The following is a 25075-nucleotide window of genomic DNA, read 5'->3' on the forward strand; positions in this document are numbered from 1 at the left end:
ACCTTAAATGAAACATGGTTCTCTCCTCAAGATACCACTCCCCCTGCATCTCCCTCCAGTGGAGGCTGCTCGTTCATTCTCCACATATTACAGTTGGCATTCTCCTCCTACCTCATCACTACTTCCAAGCCATAACTCTTTCAATATTGCTTCCTTGAAGTTATTCCATCTATTTTCTCTTCTTCATTGTGATAGTCTAATAGCCTCCTGGCCAATCTCTCTCTCTTTCTCTCTCTTTCTCATTGGTTGAATATGTTGTCACTTGACTCACAGTCTTCCTCTCTAATACATTGGCCGCTATCCTGGGCAACTTCAGTGTTCTTATCAGCAAGCATCCATCCTGGGCACCTAATGTTTCACAGGGATTCTAAGAATGCAGCATTTGAACAGTCTCAGCTGACTAAACCTTGTGGTTTCTTGGTGGTTTCTCAACTTGAAATGTCTACGTTTGGACAGAGACCCAGCCTCGTGGTGCCCAGGACAGAGGGTGTAGGATGATTGTAGTTGAGTAGAGTTTCAATAGATTTGAATATTTCTCGCAGCAGACTTGGTCTCCAAGTATCTGAGGTGGCGAGATTTCTGGGGAAAGGTATTTAAGCAAGAGTTGCAGCAGACTGAGATTAGGCTTATCTGGTGGGTGGCACAATATTCAAATCAACTCTATTACTTAGAGACTGCCCTCTGAATTAATGTTTCATGATGTTGATAAGTAAAAAATATTATTTCAATAAATATTTCCTGAGAATCTACTATGAGCCAGGTACTGTCCCAGGAGCTAAGAAAAGAAAAATGGAAAAAAAAACCCTGACCCCATTGCTTAAATCAGTTCATAAATGCTTAGATAAATCATTCATGTGTCAAGCTGAAATCATGATACTCACTTCACAGGTTTGTTGTGAGGTTTTTTTTTGTTTTTTGTTTTGTTTTTTTGGTTTTTTATTTTTTATTTATGGCTGTGTTGGGTCTTCACTTCTGTGAGAGGGCCCTCTCCAGCTGCGGCAAGTGGGGGCCACTCTTCACCGCGGTGCGCGGGCCTGTCACCATCGCGGCCTCTCTTGTAGCGGAGCACAGGCTCCAGACGCGCAGGCTCAGCAATTGTGGCTCATGGGCCCAGTCGCTCCGCGGCACGCGGGATCTTCCCAGACCAGGGCCCGAACCCGTGTCCCCCGCATCGGCAGGCAGACTCCCAACCACTGCGCCACCAGGGAAGCCCTGTTGTGAGTTTTAAATAAGATAATTCATATAAAGCAAATAGCTCAATAAATGGTAAGTAAATGGTAAAGGCGTGGGGCTATTATGAACTCTTCTGCACCTCCCATGTGTGACCACCAGGTGTCAGCCTCCCCTAGCTAAACCCTACCAGGCCAAGGGTGACCAGTCGTCTAACCTCTCCAACAGGAGAGGAAGAAGCAAAGGACTTTGCAACTATTTGCTCCTCACCTATTCCTGATCAGAGCTACTTAGATGCAGAAATTTCTTAGCACCGATTTCAGGTGAGGACTTGTGTGCCTACAGGGTAAGCCCAGTTGGAAGTGTTTTGCAGTCTCCCTAGGCACCACAATGTGGAAATGACCAAGATCTGGTCAAGGAGAAACAGAAAAAGGACATTAAAGGCAAAGAGGGGCAGGTGGGAATGTAAATTGATACAGCCACTATGGAGAACAGTATGGAGGTTCCTTTAAAAACTAAAAATAGAACTACCATATGACCCCGCAATCCCACTACTGGGCATACACCCTGAGAAAACCATAATTCAAAAAGACACATGCACCCCAGTGTTCATTGCAGCACTATTTACAATAGCCAGGTCATGGAAGCAACCTAAGTGTTCATCAACAGATGAATGGATAAAGAAGATGTGGTACATATACACAATGGAATATTACTCAGCCATAAAAAGGAACGAAATTGGGTCATTTGTAGAGACGTGGATGGACCTAGAGACTGTCATACAGAGTGAAGTAAGTCAGAAAGAGAAAAACAAATATCGTATATTAACGCATATATGTGGAACCTAGAAAAATAGTACAGATAAACCAGTTTGCAGGGCAGAAATTGAGACACAGATGTAGAAAACAAACGTATGGACACCAAGGGGGGAAAGTGGCAAGGGTGGTGGTGGTGGTGGTGGGATGGATTGGGAGATTGGGATTGACATGTATACACTGATGTGTATAAAATGGATAACTAATAAGAACCTGCTGTATAAAAAATAAATTAAATTTAATTTAATTAAAAAAAAAGCAAAGAGGGGCAAAGCAAAGCCAATTCTGGAAAAGGCTAGGGAGAGAATGAAATAGGAGGAGGAAAGGAGAGACTGAGAGAGAGGGAAAGGTAAAACTTTTCTAATTCAATCACCTCTCCAGGGCCTCACCCAAAGCCCTCTCATTTAAGCCACCAGCAACCTGAAACCTCCACCTCCCAGGCTCCTACCACACGTCAAATCCCTTTTAAATCCTTGTAATCCCACAGATTCTCTAGCTGGCTTTCTCCTGGATGTATTTCAGAGAGGAGCTTTAGAGTCCCTGGCAAAGAACTCACCATTCTTTTTGAGGCCATGTAATTTCTACTTTGTATCTGAGCTGCCATATTTTCTAGACTTCCTGGTTCTCCTCATTAGAAACTATATTTCCATTTTTTGAAAGACCCCTTTTTCCCCCTTACAATAGCCTCTTTGACTTTGCCAGTTAACCAAGTTGCATATTTCATTTCCCAGGCGCCTAGTATTTTTGACCGTTGGCATACATTTTCTCAGGCTTCCAATAAGGTATTTTTTAAATAGTCCACAGGCTTCCTGCAGCTTATTGACTTTTTGAATGTTAGTCTTAATTTTCCTAATGTCCTGTAACATGTGGCATACCCAAACAGGAATAGGCCTTGTTCAGACACCAGCCTGAAGAACTGTTGACTTAGTGTGCTCTCTGTGGATAGAAACCAGCCTGCAACTGTTTTTCAGGCTCAACCACCAGTTAAGAGCTCTTTCCTTCACACAGAAAGAGATCTTTGCTCAGGAATTTCTAAAAAAAAACAAAAAACAAACAAAAAAAACACCTAAAGAAAGAATTGAGAAAAAGGAACCTACACTCTGTGTAAAAAAGAAAGAAAGAACAATACAATAGAATGCAAAGCATATTGCAATTAATACAAAGGCTAAACTTGTGAACTGCCACTAATTCCTTCTCTCCCTTAGCAAAGTATTGGCAAAGGGAAGTGATTCATATTCTAGGGCAACACAAGGATTCTAGTAACTAACATATCCAGTTACCTGAAAAATCTGAACTTGGATTTCCTCCAAATCATGATCAATCCAGGTCAATGCCAGATTCCTCAAAAGAGGCCTGAGCCCTTCCACTCATCCAGCTGCTACTGTTTCAATCCATTGTCAATAGAGAAATAGACTTATTAGGGAGATGGCTCTGCCATGGCAACGTTGCTCATAACCACAGAGGCAAAGGCTTGGACTATCCGAGTTTTGGCAGAATGCCTTTCATCCGCCTGGAACACACGAGGACAGGAGGCCTGTAAGGAGCTATTACGAGGCCATCTCCCACTGGCCTCCCTACCCACGCTGGGAGGCTGTCATGAGATAGTTTTGCATTCCCTCCCTGGTTTTGATTAGGTGTGGAGCTTTCCAACGTACTCCTTCAGAACAGAGCTGCAGAACGTAAAATCTGTAGTGGCAGCTCAGCTCCTCAGGACAACTTGTTTATAGTTTATTAATAAAACTGCTATGAACATTTGCATATAATTCAACATTGTTTTGAATCCTGAAGAAATGCCTGTATACAAGCATCTTCTTTTCCTTTTATTATAGAATACTTCAAACATACAAACAAGTATAGAGAATAATAAAATACCTGTATAACCCTCCATTCATTTTTTTCCCTTTTATATAGACTTTATTTTTTAGAGCAGTTGTAGGTTCCCAACAAAACGAAGCAGAAAGTACAGAGTTCTCATATATCCCTTGCCCCACGGATACGTAGCCTCCCCTATTATCAACATCTCTCACCAGCACTGTACATTTGTTACAACTGATGAATCTACATTGACATAGCATAATCACCCAAAGTCCATAGTTTACGTTAGGGTTCGTTCACTCCTGGTGTTATACATTGTATAGGTTTGAACGAATGTATAATGACATATATCCACCACTATAGTATACAGAGTAATTTTGCTGCCCTAAAAATCCTTTGTTCTCTGCTGTTGGAGGTCATTGAGGTGATGTGACTGCCAGTTGACCTCACAAGCTGGACCCAGGCAATCAGATGCTCCTCACCCCTCCCCTGTCCTTGGAATGTACATTCTGACCACCATTCCCACAGTGGGAGCCATTTTCAAAGACATACCCCTGAGAGAGTAATGTGTTGCTGAGACCATCTGGACAGTATACATGACTGAACCCAGTTAAGACCTCTATGTAAACTTTTAACGTTCTGGCCAGAGGGTGCGGAGATCTACTCATCTTGTAGCCACCCAAGACAAGCCTCATGTTTAAGTTCCCTTGCTTATTAAAACCACCACGTACCAATCTGGGGTGGTCTGCCTCTTGCTTTGGTCTCTCCTTGCTCTCCATGTACGAGGGCCAATTTTCAAACCAACATCTGCCTATTCATCCCTCTCTCCCCCCAACTCCTGGACCACTGACCTTTTTTATTGTCTCCATAGTTTTGCCTTCCTGTCATATAGTTGGAATCACACAGTATGTAGCCTTTTCAGATTGGCTTCTTTTGCTTAACTATATGCCTTTAAGATTCATCCATACTGTTGTGTGGATTGATAGTATATTCCTTTTTATTGCAAAAGAAGATTCCATTGTAAGCGTGTACCACAGTTTATCTATTCACCTATTGAAGGGTATCTTGGCTGCTTCCAGCTTTGGGCTATTATTTGTCAAAACCCCTAGAATCTTAGAGCACAAAGAGTGAAACGATGTATGCAAATTAAGAAAAAAATCATTTAGGAGATCAGGGGAATCCCAGAATGGGGTGCAGACTATGACAAAAAAAAATATAGCTGTATTTCAAATGTATGACATAACCTCGCTAAAGAGGATGAAGGAAAGGTGCTAACCTAAGTACCTTGGGAAATGAATGAAGTCTGTAAGACTAAAGGCAAAATGAACTGTTCATAAGCACTGAACTCTGGTTGGCAAAGTTGTTTCCCATGGGGATATGGATTAACAATTCTGAAACCGTTGTACATGTATACTGGGATTGAACAATAAGTAAATGGAAAGTGGATAGTAGGAGACATGTTTCTTGCTGTTGGAGTGAGAGAGTACAGATAAGCAAGAGGAGAGGCTAGAATGAGCCATGTGGTGATGGATTAGAGCTGGAGACATCAATGTGAACTTATCTTTAGCTTAATACAGATACTGATGGTTATATATAGAAATATTTATAAATATGTGCATATACATGGGTTAGTATACATACATATATCTCCTTGATCTGTCAGTTGAGAGAGCCTAGTAGCAATGACAATCCAGTAGCAACAAGCACACCTAGCACCCAGACCTTGGTTTCCAATACCAATAGAAGGAATGAGGGCTCCTTGGAGAAATGGCTAATTCTAGGAATGGGCCAAGAAATATGCAAGATGAACCTGGACCATCTTGTATTGCCAAAAAGTAAGGAAGTGCTAAAAAACAAAGAAATAAAAAACCAATGCAATGATGATGGAGGTATATCAAAGGGACCCAGGAGGAAGCTGAACGAACTCCCTTTAGCCAAATCTAGAACAATTTGAGCAACCAAATAAAGAAGTATTTATCCATTAGTCTATACTGATATAAATAAATGATTGAATAAATAAATGGAAGAGAAGGGATAAATATCCCATGCAGAAGAATTCCAAATAATTTATGTATATATTCCACCCTCACGGTGGTAGAGCATGACTACCCACTCCTTAGTGTGGGCTAAGCATAGTGACAGCCTTCCAAACAGTATAGTATGGAAAGGGTCACAAACAAGTAACTTTACAGTGGAGAAATCTGAAAAATACTACCTCAGCCAGGTGATCAAGATCAACATCAACATGGTAAGTCATGTTGCTAACATGTACCTTTCATATGGTGTGATGAGAATGAGATTTTACCTCTATGTCCTTCCTCCCTAAAACACATAACCCCAGTTTAATCATGAGAAAAAATATCAGACAAATCTCAATTGAGGAACATTCTACAAAGTACCTGACCAGTACTCCTCAAAACAGTACTGTACCAGTACTCCTCAAAAGTAAGGAAAGTTCAGGAAAATATCACAGCCAAGAAGAGTGTAAGGAGACATGACAACTAAATGTAATGTGGTAACCTGGATGGGTTCCTGGAATAGTAAAAGGACATTAGGTAAAAACTAAGGAAATCTGAACGAGATATGTACTTTAGTTAATAATAATGTACCAGTATTGATTCATTAATTGTGACAAATGTACCATCCTACTTACAAGAACTTAATAATAGGGAAAACTGTGTACTGGTATATGTTACCTCTCTGTATTATGCTTGCAATTTTTCTTTAAATCTAAAGCAATTCTGAAATAAAATGTTTACTCTTTAAAAATGTTGCAAATCCAAATGTAGGAATATTCTTCAAAAACAATTTGCCTATTGTACAGCACAGGGAATATAGCCAATATTTTATAGTAACTTTAAATGGAGTATAATCTATAAAAATATTGAGTCACTATGTTGTACACCTGAAACTAATATAATATTGTAAATCAACTATACTTCAATACAAATAAATAGATAAATAAATAAATGAAATCTCTAAAATCTAAAAACAAACAGAGAAACCCCAATTTGCCTAGACTCTTCAAAAAAGTCAATGTCATGAAAGGCACAAAAAAGGCAGTGGAACTTTACTAGATTAGAGACTAAATGAAATGACAACTAAATACAATGTGTGATGTTTGAGTGGATTCTAGATGGCGTTTAAAACAACACTAAAGCAGGGCTTCCCTGGTGGCGCAGTGGTTGAGAATCTGCCTGCTAATGCAAGGGACACGGGTTCGAACCCTGGTCTGGGAAGATCCCACATGCCGCGGAGCAACTAGGCCCGTGAGCCACAACTACTGAGCCTGCGCGTCTGGAGCCTGTGCTCCGCAACAAGAGAGGCCACGGTAGTGAGAGGCCCGCGCACCGCAATGAAGAGTGGCCCCCGCTTGCCGCAACTAGAGAAAGCCCTAGCACAGAAACGAAGACCCAACATAGCAATCAATCAATAAATCTAAAAAAAAAAATTAAAAAAAAACAACACTAAAGCAGATTACTACAATAATTGGAGAAATGTGAATATGGATTGTAAATTAGGTAATAGTATAATGATAAACATTAAAATGTCCTGAATGTGATCAATGTATTGTGGTTATGTAGAAGAATGCCTTTGCTTTAGGAAATACATGCTGAAGTATTTAGGAATTAAGTGCAATTTGCTCTCAAATGATTCAGGAAAAAAAATGTATATTTACACATAGATAAAGCAAATGTGGCAACATGCTTACAATTGATAAGGGGTGTGCGGATATCCATTGCACTGTTCTTGCAGCTTAGTATTTTAAATGTTTCAAAACATGATAATCATGTTGCAAAGAACATTTTTGCACATATCTTCTTGGGCACATGAAACTCTAGGTTATATACTCAGAAGTAGGATTTCTGAGTCATAAAGATGAGCATCTGTAGCTTTACTAAATTTTGCTAAATTACTCTCTGAAGTGGTTGTATCAGTTCATACTTCCACTACATTTCACCACAACTTCACACAACACTGTCAGTTCTCATTTATGCCAATCTGATGGGTGTAAGTGTCACATTATTGCTTTTTCCCCAACATTTTATTATGAAAAAAATTTAAACACATAGTAAAGTTTTTTTAAGTATGTAGTGAATTCAGGTGGTGGCTATATGAGCATATTGTCCTATTTGCTTTATCATATATCTATCCATCCCTCTAGCCATAATTCAATCCATCATATTTTGTAATGTATTTAAAAGTAAATTGAATCCATCAGTATACTTTACTCCTAAACACTTCAGCATGCATATTATTAATAAGAGTTTGACATTTGCTTACAGATTTTTAAGGTAAAATTTATTTACAGTGGAATGTTCAAACCATAATTATATACTCACTGAGTTCTAACAAATGCATATACACCTGTGTAACCCAAACCTCCATCAAATATAGAACATTACCACTGCCCATAGAAAGTTCCCTAATTCCCCTCCAAGTCAATCCCTGGTCCCACTCCCACCAGGTAACACTATTCTGTTTTGGTTTTTGCTTTCATGACAGATTAGTTTTTATCTGTTCTAGATATAATATGTACTCTTTCGTGGAAAATCTCCTTCACTCAGCATGTTTGTGAGATTCATTCAGGTTGCTGCATCTACCACTGGTTTGTTTCTTTTTATTGCTGAGTAGAATTCCATTGTATGCCACAGCTTGTTTATCCATTTTTCTGGTGATGGACACTGTGTCTTTTCTGTGTTTGGCTTTATAAATGAGGCTGCTAAGAACATTCTTGCCAAGTCTTTTGTAGACATATCTTTTCATCCCTCTTGGGTTCTTATTGTTTAATCTGCATGTCTCTGATTACTAATGAAATTGAACATATTTTCATATTAACCATATTTCATTTTATATATTGTCTACTTGTATCTTTTGTTCATTTTTCTGTTGAGCTGTTTGTCTTTAATTTTTTTTAATAAATTTATTTATTTATTTTTGGCTGCATTGGGTCTTCGTTGTTGCTTGCGGGCTATCTCTAGTTGCAGCGAGTGGGAGCTTCTCTTGTTGCAGAGCACAGGCCCTAGGTGTGCAGGCTTCAGTAGTTGTGGCATGCAGGCTCAGTATTTGTGGCTCATGGGCTCTAGAGTGCAAGATCAGTAGTTGTGGCACAAGGGCTTAGTTGCTCCACGGCATGTGGGATCTTCCCAGACCAGGGCTTGAACCTGTGTCCCCTGCACTGGCAGGAGGCTTCTTAACCACTGTGCCACGAGGGAAGTCCCTGTCTTTACTTTTCTTAAGAAGCTCTTTATTTGGATGCTAATCATGTATCTCTTACATGTTGCAAATAACTTGTCTTTCCATTTTGTTTATGGGATGTATTCTTATGCAGAAGTTTTAAATTTTAATACAGTCAAATTTAATCATTTTTCCTTTACATATTTTTTCACATCTTTATTGGCGTATAATTGCTTTGCAATGTTGTGTTAGTTTCTGCTGTACAACAGAGGGAATCAGCAATATGTATACATATATCCCCATGTCCCCTCCCTCTTGAGCCTCCCTCCCACCCTCCCTATCCCACCCCTCTAGGTCGTCACAAAGCATCGAGTTGATCTCCCTGTGTTATGCAGCAGCTTCCCACTAGCTATCTATTTTACATTTGGTAGTGTATATATGTCAATGCTACTCTCTCACTTCGTCCCAGCTTCCCCTTCCCCCTGTGTCCTCAAGTCTGTTCTCTACGTCTGCATCTTTATTCCTGCACTGCCCCTAGGTTCATCTGTACTGTTTTTTTTAGATTCCATATATATGCATTAGCATACAGTATTTGTTTTACTCTTTCTGACTTACTTCACTTTGTATGACAGTCTCTAGATCCATCCACCTCACTACAAATAACTCAATTTCATTTCTTTTTATGGCTGAGTAATATTCCATTGTATATATGTGCCACATCTTCTTTATCTATTCATCTGATGATGGACACTTAGGTTGCTTCCATGTCCTGGCTATTGTAAATAGTGCTGCAATGAACATTGTGGTACATGACTCTTTTTGAATTATGGTTTTCTCAGGGTATATGCCCAGTAGTGGGATTGCTGGGTCATATGGTAGTTCTATTTTTAGTTTTTTAAGGAACCTCCATACTGTTCTCTATAGTGGTTGTATCAATTTACATTCCCACCAACAGTGTAGGAGGGTTCCCTTTTCACCACACCCTTTCCATCATTTATTGTTTGTAGATTTTTTGATGATGGCCATTCTGACTGGTGTGAGGTGATATCTCATTGTGGTTTTGATTTGCATTTCTCTAATGATTAGTGATGTTAAGCATCTTTTCATGTGTTTGTTGACAATCTGTATATCTTCTTGGGAGAAATGTCTATTTAGGTCTTGTGCCCATTTTTGGATTGGGTTGTTTGTTTTTTTGATATTGAGCTGCATGAGCTGCATGTAAATTTTGGAGATTAATCCTTTGTCAGTTGCTTTGTTTGCAAATATTTTCTCCCATTCTGAGGGTTGTCTTTTCATCTTGTTTATGGTTTCCTTTGCTGTGCAAAAGCTTTTAAGTTTCATTAAGTCTCATTTGTTTGTTTTTGTTTTTATTTCCATTTCTCTAGGAGGTGGGTCAAAAAGGATCTTGCTGTGATTTATGTCATGGAGTGTTCTGCCTATGGTTTCCTCTAAGAGTTTTATAGTGTCTGGCCTTACATTTAGGTCTTTAATCCATTTTGAGTTTATTTTTGTGTATGCTGTTAGGAAGTGTTCTAATTTCATTCTTTCACATGTAGCTGTCCAGTTTTCCCAGCACCACTTATTGAAGAGGCTGTCTTTTCTCCATTGTATATTCTTGCCTCCTTTGTCAAAGATAAGGTGGCCATATGTGCATGGGTTTGTCTCTGGGCTTTCTACCCTGTTCCATTGATCTATATTTCTGTTTTTGTGCCAGTACCATACTGTCTTGATTACTGTAGCTTTGTGGTATTGTCTGAAGTCAGGGTACCTGATTCCTCCAGCTCCGTTTTTCTTTCTCAAGATTGCTTTGGCTATTCGGGGTTTCCATACAAATTGTAAAATTTTTTGTTCTAGTTCTGTGAAAAATGCCATTGGTAATTTGATAGGGATTGCATTGAATCTGTAGATTGCTTTGGGTAGTATACTCATTTTCACAATATTGATTCTTCCAATCCAAGAACACGGTATGTGTCTCCATTTGTTCGTATCATCTTTGATTTCTTTCATCAGTGTCTTATAGTTTTCTGCATACAGGTCTTTTGTCTCCTTAGGTAGGTTTATTCCTAGGTATTTTATTCTTTTTGTTGCAATGATAAATGGGAGTGTTTCCTTAATTTCTCTGATTTTTTGTTGTTAGTGTATAGGAATGCAAGAGATTTCTGTGCATTAATTTTGTATCCTTCCTTTACATTTTGTACTTTATCTATCTTGTCTATGGTAGTGATCTTTGGTCTAAGGTACACATTCCCTAGGGGTATGTGAAAACTTTCTAAGGTATTTAAGAGTATGGATGGCTTTGAAGGAATCGATTTTTAGATCCTCAACTTCCATAGCTATTCTTTCTTAAAATGAAATATTTCAGAATGCCTGTGTGGTGGCCTCATTCTGGGTCTCTTTTTCCATCTTTCTTTTCACAAATGCCTGTATCCTTTTTCCCCAACCTGAATCTTAGTATTGTTCATTGTCCCAAGTATAAAACCTCTGGTGAGACAAACAAAGGGGCAAATCAAAATATTGGTGTTAAAAGTGTACATTCTGTGTATATATGAAATTATAGAACAGGGAAGATGAATTCATAGTGAAAATCAGAACAGTAGTTGCTTCTGGGGTGGGAATGAAGATTGACTGCCTCAAACAAACAAAAAAACCCCACAAGAGCAAATAATATGCATGTTGAAGTATTTAGGAGTGAAGTGTACTAATGCCTGAAACTTACTTTGAAATGCATTAAAAACATAAGATGGGTTAATGGATGGATAGAAGGCTGGGTAGATGGAAAGACAGGTAATAAAGTAAACATAGCAACATGCTAATTACAGAATCTAGGTGCCGAGGATATGGACATTTGTATACAATTCTATCAACTTCTCTATTTGTTTTTAAATTTCCACAATAACATGTTAGGGGAAAGGAATAACATGTAGAAAACTACTGATGCTGAGGAAGTCTCCTCTAATCAAACTCTTGTGTCTTTCTCTGCTCCTGAGAGGTCCATGAGAACAAAGCAATAAGAGCCTGGGTAAGAAATACTGAAGATGGCAATGCGTTATTTCATCTAGGCAACATCTATCTTAGAATTCAGAAATGAGATAGCTCGTTACAAGGGATGCATCAACACATTTTTATTTGAGTTTCAAACTCAGACTTTTTAAAACGAAGTAAGTCTCATTTGACTTTTTTTTTAATGAATAGAACTGACACTGCCAATTAGAATATATGGTGGGCATTTTACATAAACTGACTAAACTTAAATCGGCAGCTCCCCAAAGTTTTGTTGTTGTTTTTTTCTAATTTTTATTTATTTATTTATTTATGTCTGTCTTAGGTCTTCATTTCTGTGCGAGGGCTTTCTCTAGTTGCGGCAAGCGGGGGCCACTCTTCATCACAGTGCGCTGGCCTCTCACTATCATGGCCTCTCTTGTTGCGGAGTACAGGCTCCAGATGCACAGGCTCAGTAGTTGTGGCTCATGGGCCTAGTTGCTCCATGGCATGTGGGATCTTCCCACACCAGGGCTCGAACCCGTGTCCCCTGCATTGGCAGGCAGATTCTCAACCACTGTGCCACCAGGGAAGCCCTCCCCAAAGTTTTGAAGATAATATATTTAAAACACAAGATAAAACAGAAGCATTTTATTTTAAAATACTGTATTGGCAAAAATTCATTCAAATTAACAATATTTTTATTTTTCCAACCCTTTCTGAACATATCAGGTTAAATAAGTTACCTCTAAGAGAAAAAGTAAATAGGTATAGTTACTAGTCATCTAAAAAGCCTTTTTGGTATAGTTCCTAGAAACTGAGAAAGTAAATGGCTCTAGAGAAAGAGTAACAAATCTTTTTGCAATTCAGGTGGTTGCCAGTCCTTTGCTTTCAACCAATTTGAAGGAAAATCTAATCAGGTAGTCAGACAAAAGATCACAAAAAGACATTTCTTTTTTTTTTAGCCGTGCCGCGCAGCATGCAGGATCTTAGTTCCCTCACCAGGGATCCAACCTGTGCCCCGTGCAGTGGAAGCTCAGAGTCTTAACCACTGGACCACCAGGGAAGTCCCTAAAAAAAGACATTTCTGATAGATCACTATGTGATTTTGGCAAACAACTCAGAAAGTGTTCAAATAATCAAATTACATGGCTATTACACTACTATTTATATTCTTATATTCTTATATGTTTGAACAAGTTTCTCAGTGTGTATATCTATAAAAATCAAAACAGAAATAGAATTGAAACTGAGTTCTCATTCTAGCAACAAATAGTATTCATCCATAGCCACATGGGAGGAAAAAAAATCCAGCTCATTCAAGAGTGCATTTCCAATAAAATTGGACTTTTTATGCTTTCAATTCATTTATCAAAATTTATAAAAAAATTATGTTTTGAGCAATTTTATACCAATAATAATTGTTACAATAACTCAATCCAGAGAAATTTTTTTTTTTGGCCACACCACGTGGCTTGCAGCATTTTAGTTCCACAACCAGGGATTGAACCCAGTGGCCCCGGAAGTGGAAGTGCAGAGTCCTAGGCACTGGACCACCAGGGAAGTCCCTCAGAGAAATTTTTAATAGCTGAAAACTTATATTTACAGGACATTTGCTAAAATTTTATTTTATATTCACATTTTTGCTGCAAAGAACTATGAAAAGGTGATAAATAAAAGACTTTTAAGAAAAAAATATATCATGGGGCCTCCCTGGTGGTGCAATGGTTAAGAATCCACCTGCCAATGCAGGGGACATGGGTTCGAGCCCTGGTCCGGGAAGATCCCACATGCCGCAGAGCAACTGAGCCTGCGTGCCACAACTACTGAGGCCCGTGTGCCTAGAGCCCGTGCTCTGCAACAAGAGAAGCCACTGCAATGAGAAGGCCATGCACCACAACGAAGAGTAGCCCCCGCTCACTGCAACTAGAGAAAGCCCACTGGCAGCAGTAAAGACCCAACACAGCCAAAAATAAAATAAAAATTAATTAATTAATTTTTAAAAAAGAATAAAATATATCACATTAAGATAAAATTCTATGAGGGAAGTGGAATGGAAAAATGAAGTAAAGACAAAAATAGATATAAATATTCTGGCTGTTAAAGAAGAGCTTATTCCTTTAATTTTCAAGTGGGTGACATGAGTATCAAATCACTATAGTATTTTGATTTCATTTAAAATAACCATGGAGGGCTTCCCTGGTGGCGCAGTGGTTAAGAATCCACCTGCCAATGCAGGGGACACGGGTTCAAGCCCTGGTCTGGGAAGATCCCACATGCCACGGAGCAACTAAGTCCGTGCACCGCAACTACTGAGCCTGAGCTCTAGAACCCGTGAGCCACAACTACTGAAGCCCGTGTGCCTAGAGCCTGTGCTCCGCAACAAGAGAAGCCACCGCAATGAGAAGCCCGTGCACCGCCAAGAAGAGTAGCCCCCACTCACTGCAACTAGAGAAAGCCCATGTGCAGCAATGAAGACCCAACGCAGCCAAGAATAAATAAATAAAATAAATACATTTTAAAAAATAAATAAATAAAATAACCATGGATTTGGTCTTTATGCCAACATTTACAATATATTGGAAATTATATCCTTTGTAATTATTTTAATGTATAATGAAAACATTTTTATGTCATATTAAACACGTGAAAGAGGATGCACAATTTTTCAAAATTCTTTTAGAGATATGAGAGCAAAAAGCATGAAAACTACTAGCCTAAGAAATCTTTTTCTACCCTATGATGAAATTATATTCTCTTAAATTTTCTTTAAAAATGTAAAAGTTTTGCTTCTTACATTTATGTCTCTAATCAACCTGGAATTGATTTTTTTTTATAGAATGTGAAGTAGAGAAATATATTTTTCCCCAAAACATAGCCCAGAAACCATATCATCGTTTCTTTTTTTTTTCTTTTTTTAATTTATTTGGCTGCGCAGAGTCTTAGTTGCGGCATGCGGGATCTTCATTGCCACATGCGGGATCTTCTTTGTGGCGTGTGGCATCTTTAGTTGCAGCATGCGGGGTCTTTAGTTGCAGTATGTGATCTCTTAGTTGTGGCATGTGGGATCTAGTTCTCCTACCAGGGATCGAACTTGGGCTCACTGCATTGGGAGTGCAGAGTCTTAGCCACAGGGTAGTCCCTGACACAGCATCATTTCTTTTTTTGTAAATTTATTCATTTTCTTTACATTTATTTTTGGCTGCGTTGGGTCTTCGTTGCTGCGCGTGGGCTTTCTCTAGTTGCGGCGAGCGGGGGCTACTTTTCGTTGTGGTGCGCGGGCTTCTCATTGCGGTGGCTTCTCTTGTTGCCGAGCACAGGCTCTAGGTGCACGGCCTTCCGTAGTTGTGGCTCGCAGGCTCTAGAGCGCAGGCTCCGTAGTTGTGGCGCACGGGCTCAGTTGCTCTGCGGCATGTGGGATCTTCCCGGACCAGGGCTCGAACCCATGTCCCCTGCATTGGCAGGTGGATTCTTAACCACTGCGCCACCAGGGAAGCCCAGCATCATTTCTTGACTGGCCCATCCGTTCTTTCCTCACCAATTTGTAATGCCACCTTGGTCATACATCGAGTTTCCATATGGAAACATGTGGGTTTATTTTGGGCATTCCTTTCTATTTCATTGGTCTCTTTGCCTTTGTGTGGACCATCACATTGTCTAAATCACTATAGCCTTTACAATAAGTCTTGATATCTAGAAGGGCAAGTCCCCACACCTTGTTCCTCTTCCTCAAAATTGTCTTGGCTATTCTTGCTTGCTTGGTCTTCCATATGAATTTCAGAATTAGTTTGCCATATTCCATTAAAATTTCTCTTGGGATTTTTATTGGAAATGCACAGGATCTAAGTTTAGATTCACTTGGGGAAAATAACTTTATGATACTGAGTTTTCCAATCCATGAATATTGTGGAGGCAAAGACAGCTAGTTGTCTACTCAGTATTCACTCTCTTTTCCTTCCTAACAGAACCCTGATTTATTTTGGGTGGAAATGTACCCAGATAAAAGAATACACTGTTTGGGCTTCCCTGGTGGTGCAGTGGTTGGGAATCTGCCTGCCAGTGCAGGGGACATGGGTTCAAGCCCTGGTCCGGGAAGATTCCACATGCCCCGGAGCAACTAAGCCCGGGTGCCACAACTACTGAGCCTGCGCTCTAGAGCTTGCGAGCCATAACTACTGAGCCCACGAGCCACAACTACTGCAGCCCGCGCGCCTAGAGCCTGTGCTCCGCAACAAGAGACGCCAGGACAATGAGAAGCCCGCGCACGGCAACGAAGAGTAGCCCCCGCTCGCTGCAACTAGAGAAAGCCCACGCACAGCAATAAAGACCCAACACAGCCAAATATAAAAACAAATAAATAAATAAATTTTACAAAAAAAGAATACACTGTTCGCTCTCCCTTGCAGCCAGGAATAGTCAACGAGGTGTAGGTGCAAGCTCCATAAGGCTTCTGTGAAGGGTCTTTAAAGGGACCTGTCTTAGATGGGAAGACATGACTCATACTCAGCTTCCCCCTTCTTCCTCTCACAAATATCCCCTTTTCACAGCTCTTGAAATCATGCCTTTACACTCCGTTCATACTGACACTGCCTCTGCTGGGACCTTCCTCATTTCCTGGTTACTGCACTCACTTGCCTCCTAAGTCATCTCACCACCACTTCCCTCCAATCCATTCTCTACGTTACTACACCAGGGTGATTCTTCTAAAACCCAACTCTCATCATTTCACTACCCTACTTAAAACCTTTTGATGGTTCTGTTGCTTCCAGAAGTGGTTTTCAAACCTGGCTGGAAAGCAGGTTTGGAAAGCACCAAAATCAACTGGAAAGCATGGGGAAGCTTTACATCTTCCCCAAACATAGCCCACATTCACTGACTCTGAATCACAGGAGGAGGGAGTGTCCCCAAATCAGTGGTTTCAAAAAGCTCTTCAGGTGATTCCAATTCATCACCCCATTTGGGAACCACTGACTTATATGATAGAAGCCAAATTATTTAATGTGCTGTGCAAGGTGTTACAGACTGAATTCTATTCCTCCAAAATTCATATGCTGAAGTCCTAACCCCCAGTACCTCAGAATGTGACTGTATTTGGAGACAGGGCCTTTGAAGAGGTAATTAAGTTAAAATGAGGTGGTCAGGGTGGGCCCTAATCAAATATGACTGACATCTGTATAAGAGGAGATTAGGATACAGACAGACCAAGAGGGAAGACCATGTAGAGATACAGGGAGAAGACGGCCATCTGCAAGCCAAGAGGAGAGACCTCAAAAGAAAGTGAACCTGCCAACACGTTGATCTCAGACTTCCAGCCTCCAGAACTGTGAGAAAATGCAGTTCTAGTGTGTAAGCCACCCAGTCTGTGGTATTTTGTTATGGCAGCCCAAGCAACCAAATACACAAGGATTGAATCCAGGCCCTGGCTACCTCTCTGGAGCCTCAGTTCTCTGTCAGGCTCCAGCCATCCCCCCATCATCACCCACCCACACCTCCACCACTTACTAGTTTTGAGACCTTGAGCAACCTAACCTCTCTGTACCCAGTTTTCTTATCTGTAAAATGATCATCTCTGTAATGCATTTAACACAGTGTGAACGTATAAAACATTCAATAAATGTTAGCAGCTACACTCCAGCCAAAAGGCATTAACTGCCATTCTCTAAATGCATGCTGTCTGGTTTCACTTCCGTGACTTAGCACATGCTGATATGTTTGCTTAGAATGCCTTTCTCTCACTGCTTCACCTAGCTATCTCTTGGTTGCCCTTCAAGACTGAATTCCTGGTGCAGCCCTCTCTTCCCCCAGTCCAGAGCCCCACCCTGGGCTCCCACAGCACCCTGTGCTTGCCTCTACCAAGTGAGAAGCCATTGCAGGGTTTCAGGTGGAGGACCGACCTGATCTGGCTTAAGTACCCTTTATATGCCAAGCACCATTCTAGGGTCTGAGTCAAAATGAGAATAAAAAAAACACTTAGTTCATAGGGTTACTGAGAGTATTACGAGAGATAAAGTGTGCCAAGCACTTAAGACAGTGCCTGGCATATGGCAAACACTCAGCAAATGCTATTATTATCTATCTATATTCAGTACACTACCTCACATCCACTGACGTCTTTGGCCTCTTGCTCAGTCTTCCACTCTAAACACAAATCCCACAACCGCTCTGGGGGATGACCCCTCCAACATGCTAGCCTCTCTCCTGGATCTCAACTCCGGTAGCTTTCACTTCTACCCTACTCCAGACACACTGTGACAACATCCTGACCTTGACTTTGTTGTTGGATTGTTGGATTTTTGCAGACTGAATAGACAAACATACGACTAGATTCATAAATAGAAAGCCCAGGTGGAATTTTCCATTAGCTTGAGACAAGACTGTGCTCCTCTGTCCCCACCCCAGACAAGCAACAGGTCTCTTCTCTATGACTGGGTCCCTGGCAGATAAAGGCAGAGAAGGGAAAGGGAGGACTGGTTGGAGATGCTAGTTTTGCTGGCACAAGATCAGGGCAGTCACCTTTATGACTGCTCAAAGAGAGGAAATTACAGTCACAGTCTTAGTGGAAACAAGGAGGGTACGAGAGGTTAGCAATCAAGACACCCAAGCAAGAGTCAGGAGACTGAGGGGCAGGTGCTGCCGATAGGTGCTGTTCAACATGAATGACCTTCACAAAAGCTGTTTCCTGAGGATGAGTCAAGAGTAATCCTACGCAGATGTACACCCCTTCCTGCCAGAAGAAGGTACATAAAACTGATGGCTCCAAGGGTAAGGCCTGGAAGTCAGGGCTCACCCCACCTCCGTTCACTCAAGGCAATTCTTTTCTACATTTATTTATTTGGACTTTCACTTATAACTTCTTTTGCAAAAAGTGTTACAGTGCTAAACCTCTGCTGTTTCCCTCAGCAGATAACTACATATTTTACTTTCCATAGAAGCCAGCCACCACTGAGGTATGGTAACCACTCTCAACATTCCTCTCTCCTTACCTACATCTCATGCCCTTGAGCCTCTAGTATGTGTCCTTTATCCTGTTGAAGGCTAATGCCACTACTCATGCTTGATCCCATCTCTTTCTCATTTCCTCTGAGTCTTTATGCCATCAAATTTCCTTTCTCCTACTAGGTTGAACCATATTAAATTGCTGTTTGGGACATTTAGCAATGGTGGAACATTGGCAGTTTCATATGGTTCAGACTAATATAGCTTTGTTCTTTCCCTCTGTAAATTTGCTTTCTCCTCAACCAAAAACAATTACCAAAAAAATCCTTCAACAGGTTAGAGTAACCTCTCCATAGATTGGGTTTTTTCTAACCTCAGAGCTCTATGTGTCCCTAAATATAAAATCTAGGCACCATACCCCAGATATATCTGCCTTTGGTGTTCATATCTCCCAAATGACAATTCACCCAACAGGTATTTACCAAGGGTCTGGCATGTTTATGAAATTTTTGTTCACTCATTCAACAAATATCTTCTGAGTACCTACACTGTGCCAGACACTGTTCTAAGCACTTGGAATATCAGTGAACAAAACAAAGATCTCCATCCTCTTGGAGCCTATACTCTAGCAGGGGTGGGAGGAAGGAGACATACAATAAACATAATAAATAAGATAACCATATAGCATGTTAGAAAGTGAAAGATACCATGGGAAAAAGACAAAGTAGAGCAGGGAAGGGAGACAGGGAGTGCTAAGAGGAGAAGCTGTAATTTAATTTAATTTAATTTATTAAAGTATAGTTGATTTATAATATTGTGTTAGTTTCAGGTGTACAGCATAGTGATTCATTGTTTTGTTTTTTGCAGATTATATTCCATTATGGGTTATTACAAGATATTGGGTCAAAAATTCCCTGTGCTATATAGTAAATCCTTGTTGCTTATCTATTTTATGTATAGTAATTTGTATCTGTTAATCCCTTGCCCCTAACTTGTTCCTCCTCCCCTCCCACTCCCCTTTGGTAACCATAAGTTTGTGAGTCTGTTTCTGCTTTGTATATAGATTCATTTGTATTATTTTTTAGATTCCACAGGTAAGTCCTATCACATAGTATTTGTCTTTCTCTGACTTATTTCACTGAGCAGAATATTTTCTAGGTCCATCCATGTTGCTGCAAATGGCAATATTTCAATCTTTTTTTATGGCTGAGTAATATTCCATTGTATGTATACCACATCTTCTTAATCCAATTATCTGTTGATGGGCATTTGGGTTGCTTCCATGTCTTGGCTATTGTATTGGGATGGCCAAAAAGTGCCTTCAGTTTTTTTAAAAATTTATTTTATTTATTTATTTATTTCCATCGAGGTACAGTAATCTTGGTTGTAGGTTTTTCCCTTTCATCACTTTAAATATGTCCTGCCACTCCCTTCCGGCTTGCAGAGTTTCTGTTGAAAGATCAGCTGTTAACCTTATGGGGATTCCCTTGTATGTTATTTGTTGTTTTTCCCTTGCTGCTTTTAATATTTTTTCTGTGTACTTAATTTTTGATAGTTTGATTAGTATGTGTCTTGGCGTGTTTCTCCTTGGATTTATCCTGTAAGGGACTCTCTGCGCTTCCTGGACTTGATTGACTATTTCCTTTCCCCTATTAGAGAAGTTTTCAACTATAATCTCTTCAAATATTTTCTCAGCCCCTTTCTTTTTCCCTTCTTCTTCTGGGACCCCTATAATTCGAATGTTGGTGTGTTTAATGTTGTCCCAGAGGTCTCTGAGACTGTCCTCAATTCTTTTCATTCTTTTTTCTTTATTCTGCTCTGCACTAGTTATTTCCACTATTTTATCTTCCAGGTCACGTATCTGTTCTTCTGCCTCAGTTATCCTGCCATTGATTCCTTCTAGAGAATTTTTAATTTCATTTATTGTGTTGTTCATCATTGTTTGTTTGCTCTTTAGTTCTTCTAGGTCCTTGTTAAATGTTTCTTGTATTTTCTCCATTTTATTTCCAAGATTTTGGATCATCTTTACTGTCATTACTCTGAATTCTTTTTCAGGTAGACTGCCTATTTCCTCTTCATTTGTTTGGTCTGATTGGTTTTTGCCTTGCTCCTTCATCTGCTGTGTGTTTCTCTGTCTTCTCATTTTGCTTAACTTACTGTGTTTGGGGTCTCCTTTTCGCAGGCTGCAGGTTCGTAGTTCCCGTTGTTTTTGGTGTCTGTCCCCAGTGGCTAAGGTTGGTTCAGTGGGTTGTGTAGGCTTCCTGGTGGAGGGGACTAGTGCCTGTGTTCTGGTGGATGAGGCTGGATCTTGCCTTTCTGGTGGGCAGGACCACGTCCGGTGCTGTGTTTTGGGGTGTCTGTGACCTTATTATGATTTTAGGCAGCCTCTCTGCTAATGGGTGGGGTTGTGTTCCTGTCTTGCTAGTTGTTTGGCATAGGGTGTCCTGCACTGTAGCTTGCTGGTCGTTGAGTGGAGCTGGGTCTTAGCGTTGAGATGGAGATCTCTGGGAGAGCTTTCGCCGTTTGATATTATGTGGAGCCAGGAGGTCTCTGGTGGACCAATGTCCTGAACTCGGCTCTCCCACCTCAGAGGCACAGGCCTGATACCCGGCCAGAACACCAAGACCCTGTCAGCCACACGGCTTTTGGGAGGTCTGAGGTCTTCTGCCAGCATTCAGTAGGTGTTCTGTAGGAGTTGTTCCATTTGTAGATGTATTTCTGATGTATTTGTGGGTAGGAAGGCGATCTCCACGTCTCACCCCTCTGCCATCTTGAAGCTCCTCCTCTATTTCACCTTAGAGAAGATCACGTTATCTAGGTCTCCAGCACTCTTGCACTCTGCATTCTCTAAGTAATGTAATTTCCCAGTCCAGTAGAGGTTCATAGCTTTTCCACTGTGGAAGCACTAAAGATCTGCTAGTGTTGGAGGGTCTCCTGCAGAGGCAGGAGGTGGCTGTGGCTCACCGTGGGGAAAAGGACACTGGCAGCAGAAGTTCTGGGAAGTATTCCTTGGCATGAGCCCTCCAGGAGTCCTCCATTAGTCCCAGCCAAGAGCCTCTCTTTTATTTATTTATTTTTGGCTGCACTGGGTCTTCGTTGCTGCACGCGGGCTTTCTCTAGTTGCAGCGAGCGGGGGCTACTCTTTGTTGCAGTGCGCAGGCTTCTCATTGCGGTGGTTTCTCTTGTTGCGGAGCATGGGCTCTAGGTGCACGGGCTTCAGTAGTGGTGGTGCACGGGCTTAGTTGCTTCGCAGCATGTGGGATCTTCCCAGACCAGGGCTCAAACCCGTGTCCCCTGCATTGGCAGGCAGATTCTTAACCACTGCGCCACCAGGGAAGTCCCACCTTTGGTTTTTAAGTAAAAACACATTTTTCATTTTCACCAAGAACTTTACCGAACAATGTATTCACCCTTTTGTTCCACTACCTTCTGCCATTTTTCAGGGAATTTCATAATTCCATTTTCCCAAAACTTTTTATTATTTTGAGCAAAGAACTGTTCCAGGGCTTCCCTGGTGGCGCAGTGGTTGAGAATCTGCCTGCCAGTGCAGGGGACACAGGTTCGAGCCCTGGTCTGGGAAGATCCCACATGCCGCGGAGCAACTAGGCCCGTGAGCCACAACTACCAAGCCTGCGCGTCTGGAGCCTGTGCTCTGCAACAAGAGAGGCCACGACAGTGAAAGGCCCGTGCACCGCGATGAAGAGTGGCCCCCGCTTGCTGCAACTAGAGAAAGCCCTCGCACAGAAACCAAGACCCAACACAGCCAAAAATAAATAAATAAATAAATTTTTCTTAAATAAATAAATTTATTTATTTATGGCTGCGTTGGGTCTTCATTACTGTGCGTGGGCTTTCTCTAGTTGTGGCGAGTGGAGGCTACTCTTCCTTACAGTGTGCGGGCTTCTCATTGTGGTGGCTTCTCTTTGTTGCAGAGCACAGGCTCTAGGTGTGCGGGCTTCAGTTGTTGTGGCACGTGGGCTCTAGAGCACAGGCTCAGTAGTTTTGGCACACAGGCTTACTTGCTCCACAGCATGTGGGAATCTTCCTGGACCAGGGCACGAACCCGTGTCCTCTGCATTGGCAGGCAGATCCTTAACCACTGCACCACCAGGGAAGTCCCTTTAAAATTTTTTTTTAATACTTATTTATTTATTTTATTCTTGGCTGCGTTGGGTCTTCATTGCAGCATGCAGAATCTTCGTTGCGGTGTGTGGGCTCCAGAGTGCGTGGGCTCTGTAGTTGTGGCAGGCTCTCTAGTTGTGGTTTGTATGCTCAGTAGTTGTGGCGCACGGCTTAGTTGCCCTTCAGCATGTGGGATCCTTGGTTCCCTGACTGAGGATCGAACCCACGTCCCCTGCAATGGAAGGCAGATTCTTAAACACTGGACCACCAGGGAGGTCCTGAGAAATTATAATTTTAAATGTGGTGGTTATGGTAGGTCTTACTGAGAAAGTGACGACTAAACAAAGACTTGAAGGGGGTGAAGGACAGCCATGGAGACATCTGGGGGAAGTGTTTCAGGCAGAATAAAGAGCAAGTACAAAGACCTTGAGGCAGGAAAGCTAAAAGGACAAGGGAATAGAGTAATAGGATATGAGGACATAACAGTAAGAAGGATCCTGATTGCGTAGGGCTTTTGTATTTGTTATCTACTGTCTGATAACAAATTGCCCTAAAATTTAGCTTTTTAAAACGATACACAGGGGCTTCCCTCATGGCGTAGTGGTTAAGAATCCACCTGCCAACGCAGGAGACATGGGTTTGAGCCCTGGTCTGGGAAGATCCCACATGCTGCAAAGCAACTAAGCCCATGCGCCACAACTACCGAGCCTACATTCTAGAGCCCACGTGCCACAACTACTGAGCCCGTGTGCCACAACTACTGAAGCCCACCTGCCTAGAGCCCATGCTCCGCAACAAGAAGCCTGCACACCGCAACGAAGAGTAGCCCCCGCTCGCCGCAGCTAGAGAAAGCCCGCACGCAGCAATGAAGACCCAATGCAGCCAAAAATAAATAAGTAAATTTATTAAATAAGTAATAAACAATACACAGGAATTCAAGAGTGGCTTGGCTGGGAGGTTGTGGCTCTGAAGTCTTATCCTGAAGAATCCTCTTACAAGGTGGCTCACTCACATTGTTGGCAAGTTGGTGTTTGTTTTGGGTGGGGGAGGAGGAGATGAGAAGAAGGGGAGGACTCAGTCTTTTGCCACGTGCTCTCCAAATGCTGTCTGAGTATCCTTATGACATGACAGCTGGCTTCCTCCAGAGCAACCAATCCAAGAAACAGCAAGGCAGAAACCACAATGCCTTTTATGACCTAGCCTTTATGACACACTGTCACTCCCACCATATTCTCTTGGTTAAACAGATCAGCCCTGGTTCATTGTATAAGAGAAGTACCCAAGGGTGTGAAGAGCAAGAGATAAGGATCGTTGGAAATCATCTTGGTGGCTGGCTACCACAGCCTTTGTAAGCCATTATAAGTCTGTGGCTTTTACTTTGAGGGGATTTGAGCAGAGAAATGACAATGATCTGACTTATCAGGATAATAATTTCATGAAGGTCAGCATCATTTGAGGATCCAGGTGATACTTAATGATCTTCCCCTCGACATGAAACATTTTCATTCAGAACCTCTCAACTCACTACACTAGCCTGTAAGGGAGCCCAAGTTTCTGAAACACAATTCATCTGTCAGTCTGATTCATCTGTCGGTTCCTACAGCATATTTGAAATAAATCCAGGATATGATCAGCATTTTATGTACACAGATTTCCTTTGTTTTCCTTCCTTCTGCTTTCTTTCTTCCCTATTCATTTTCCCTTCATCTTCCAATCCCTTTCCCGCTCCCACTGACTGTCTTCCTTTTTCCTTTCACCTTCCCTCCTTGGATACAGGTCATATTCTAATCTCAGTTCTCTCGTTTATTAGCTGCGTGCTATTGGGGCAGTTAGCCTCTCTGGGCCTCAAATTTCCTCTGTTAAAATGGGTTTCATATGAGAGTGCCTACCTTAGAGGGTTGTCAAAATTACAACACAGAACACGTCGACCACAGTGCCTGGTCTGTAGCAAGAACTCAACATGTTCGCTCTCTTCTCTGTCTTTTCATCCTTTTATCTCTATTCCCCGACTCCTCCACCCCGGAGCTCAGCGGGTAAAAGCCGTGGGAAAAATCACCTCA

The 25075-nt window shown here is 41.4% G+C and overlaps 2 long non-coding RNA genes across 3 annotated transcripts in view; both read right to left on the reverse strand.

Annotated features, from left to right (window-relative positions):
• Positions 1-25075, reverse strand: part of LOC309652823 — a 152248-nt gene that overhangs the window by 49785 nt on the left and 77388 nt on the right. The window lies entirely within an intron of this gene.
• Positions 9570-25031, reverse strand: LOC309652826. 2 transcript variants are annotated; one of them, XR_014258898.1, is made up of 2 exons: positions 24905-25031; positions 9570-24612 (listed from the first exon to the last, which is right to left on the reverse strand). It is a non-coding gene; the product is annotated as an uncharacterized lncRNA (long non-coding RNA). The 2 variants fall into 2 exon arrangements; XR_014258899.1 differs by having other exon boundaries at positions 9570-23247; positions 24905-25009.

This window comes from Balaenoptera physalus, assembly GCF_965194825.1.
Source record: "Balaenoptera physalus genome assembly, chromosome: X".
NCBI classification, from domain to species: Eukaryota; Metazoa; Chordata; class Mammalia; order Artiodactyla; family Balaenopteridae; genus Balaenoptera; species Balaenoptera physalus.